Source organism: Thalassophryne amazonica, chromosome 12 (genome assembly GCF_902500255.1).
Source record: "Thalassophryne amazonica chromosome 12, fThaAma1.1, whole genome shotgun sequence".
Lineage (NCBI taxonomy): Eukaryota > Metazoa > Chordata > Actinopteri > Batrachoidiformes > Batrachoididae > Thalassophryne > Thalassophryne amazonica.
The window spans coordinates 39109873-39113679 of record NC_047114.1 but is presented as its reverse complement, the minus strand read 5'-3'; positions in this window follow the sequence as shown (position 1 = coordinate 39113679).

Sequence of the window (3807 nt, the reverse complement as noted above, 5' to 3'; positions counted from 1 at the left end):
CATCTCCACAGCCAACGCGGTTTCTCCTTCCCTAGAGGAGCCATGCTCCGTGAGCAGCTGAGATTCACGCTGTAGTCAGCAACCCGTAACCATGGAGACGCACAATGCTATGTGCGCAAGTATGTCTATTATACTATAGTACAGCGCTTTGCTGCCATCTACTGGAATAAAAGAGCATTACATCATCTGCCACACTATTACAGCACATACACCCGATAATGGTGATATTTGATAGTTGCCCACGGCACCCCTGACGATCGATCACGGCACCCTAGGGTGCCGCGGCACCCCGGTTGAGAATCACTGAGCTAGATAGATAGATGGATAGATAGATAGATATCACTGGAGTATAAATTGCACCTTTTTATTATCAGATCTTTAATTTGTGATTTTTGTGCATTGTTGTAGTGTACACTTTATTTTTGGCATTTATTTTTATTCTTTTAGTATTAACTTATAGAGCGCCAAATCACAATAGCGCCACGTCAAGGCACTTCACAGGAAACAGTTCAATAATGAAAAACCAAAACAAATTAAATCAAAGAATCAAAGAGCATGATTAAAAGATTAAAAGCATAATAAAAAGTTCAAAAGTTAAAAAAAAAATGACAAAGAATAGAAGAATAAAACGCATCATAAACAATATGAAGAGTTCGGATGCAAAACCCAGTATCTCCAAAACCATAAATTTGTAGTTGAGGCCAACATGTACTTGGCTGTCAAGGGGACCATCAGTGTGCAAAATATGACAGAATTTGAACAAACTGTTTTCATTTTATTGATGAAAGTCTGTGCATTTCCGCATATGGTTTCCTTTAAATTGCCATTTTCAACTGCATTTTCCTCCATTTAAAAAAGTACTTACTGGGTTTTGCGTCTGAACTCTTCATATGTTAATCATATGAAATAGAAAACAAATGCGCCTTCAATCGAGAGTTAAAAGTCTCAGCAGAATCCGATGCCTCACTAACGCAGGGAGATCATTCCACAGGACCAGGGCACAATAGGAGAAGGCGCTATTTCTTGCAGACTTTTTATTCACCCTACGGACACAAAGCAATCCTGCGTCCTGTGAACACAAAGCCTGGGCAGCACGTAGGGCTTAAGTAGATCAGCCAAGTAAGGAAGTGCCAGTCCGTGAACAATTTTATAGGCCAGTAGCAAGACCTTAAAATCTGATCTCGCAGAGAAGGGAAGCCAGTGAAGAGATGCCAAAATGGGAGTAATATGGTCAAACCTTCTGCTTCATGTCAAGAGTCTGGCAGCAGCATTTTGAACCATTTGAAGACCCCTGATTCTGGACTGCGGCAACCCAGAAAATAAAACACTGCAATAGTCCAGTCTAGAAGAAACAAATGCATGCATCAGGGTCTCAACATCAGCACGAGACAGGATGAATCTTCGCTATATTTCACAGATGGAAGAAAGCAGTCCTTGTGATGTCTTTAATGTGAAGGTCAACGTTCCTCACTTTGTCCGTATGATGTATAACACACGAACCTAAACTTAGCGCTAGCTGGTCATTTTATTTTTTGTGCTTTGATTCCTGGGAAAGTTCTATATAAATTGTCATTATTATTATTATTATTATTATTATTATTATTGTTGTTGTTGTTATTATCATCATCATTATTAATTATTATTAATAACAAATGTGGGATTTGTCAGGATATAAGACCCACCAGAGTATAAGTCGCAGGACCTTCCAAACTAGTTTAAAAAATGTGATTTATACTCTGGAAAAAATGATAATATCCATAAATGTCTTTTAAAAACTCCATTTTCTACTGCTTAGCACAATTAAGGGTCGCAGGGGGTTGGAGCCTATCCCAGCAGTCATGGAGTGCGAGGCGGGGTACACCCAGGACAGGACACCAGTCTGTCTCAGGGCCACAAATAGACAAACAAACACAAACACACCCACACACACACCTACAGACAATTTTAAAGATTCCAGTCCACCTAACCCGCATGTCTTTGATGTGGGAGGAAACCGGAGCACCCGGAGGAAACCCATGAAAACACAGAGAGAACATGCAAACTCCACACAGAAAGGCCACGGGAATTGAACTCACGACCTTCTCACTGTGAGGCAACAGTGCTAACCACTAAGCCACCGTGCTGCTCATCTTTTAAAAATGTAAAAGAAAAAAAAATCATGAAATATTATCTGTGTAGTTTTTGGTTTGAAACTGTCAGGGTTTGAGTTTTTGTTTGGTTTTCTGTTTAATTTTGATCTTGTTTATTCTTCTTGTTTATTGTTCTTTTTGTTCTCTTGGTTATTTTTGCATTTTATTGGTTTTGGTTTGTTCATTTTCTTGCTGGGTTTTTATGCTTGGGTTTGCCTGTCTGTGCTTCTCTTGTCTTTCTCTTGGTTCTTGGTGGTGGGTGTTTCTTTCTCTGGCCACGCCCTTGTTCTGGTGCTTTCCATGCACACCTGTTTTTGATTTCCTGATTGTCACCTGGGGTTATAGAAGCTCACTGGGTGTGTTTGTCCCTTGCCAGTTTGTCCTGCCTTGTGCCTTCATTCCAGCTCTGTTCTTGCATTCTTTGTCCTGCCTGCCGCATAGTGTGTACCTGACCTCCAGCCTGTTGCCTCGTCCACGCCGATTACCTGAGGTTTTTTGTACTGTTGCTTTTTCTGGACTGCTTACTCGTGTACTGACCTCTGCTAACCACCTCACTAAAGCCTTCTAAAAACCAGAGCTGTTTGTTTGAGCTGTGCATTTGTGTCCTGCAATTCCTGACCATCCAGTCTGATAGAAACCAGATAATAATCTGTTGGATCAAATTCCAAATTTGTTTCATCGGTGTGTGGCAAAAAAAAACAAAGCCAAAAAGTCTGTTTTTACCACCAACATGGTGACATAATATACAGTACAAACTTATTGTGTGTTATTAGTGCAGAATTATCACAGGTTTGGATGTTCATTTGATATTGTAGAAGAATGTGTTTCGCTTGCATTTTATGATCTTACTTACTTATTTAGTCCTCTTGCACTTGGTGTGTAGAGCTAGCCAGGTTTAGCAGTACCTTCCAACTTTGTCTTTGTGCTAGCTGTTGATGTTGATCCAGCGTGATGTTACATGTCCTAAGGTTTCGCCATCAGGAAAAGGAACTGTGTGTCAAGGTCTGGTGCATAGGAGAACTTTAACCTTTGGGAGGGGGGTTGAGACACCGCGGTGTGGACGTACTAATTAGCAGTTACACTCAACACATCAACATACTGCAGGTGGTGGTCCCACCATCCGCTAGCCATTGGAGGATCTACTCCCATTCATGGTGAAATTCATTAATTATGATGCTGTAGTAATTGAATAGCTTTGTCAAGAAGGTGACACTTTCACCGGTGCCTGTTGGTTTGTTTGGGGCACATACCATAAAGGAATCAAATAAATTACTTTGCAGTTCCAGATCTAAGAATAGAATCAGCAATGTGATCACAAGGTAATGCATTTTTTTAAATTACATTCTCTAACTAAATATTGCATGAACCTCATACAAAAAGAAATTAAAAAGACTGATATGATGGTTGAATAGCTTCGTGCACCTTGGCACAGACTTGTGTTCTACTGAGTGCCAGGTAGCTGCTGTTGATGTTGTTGTTAATTGTTGTTGTCATTGGACACAATGGAAAAAAAAAAAAATCCTCACATTATGAGTATTTGCACCAGCACAGTGATGTTTATTCAGATACATTTTCTTATCAATCGGTGAACACTATTCATAAATTCAACACAGGAAAAAAAAATCAGTGGCAAATTCAGTTGAAAGGTGACTTTTTTTTTTAAGAGCCCTGCTGCTCG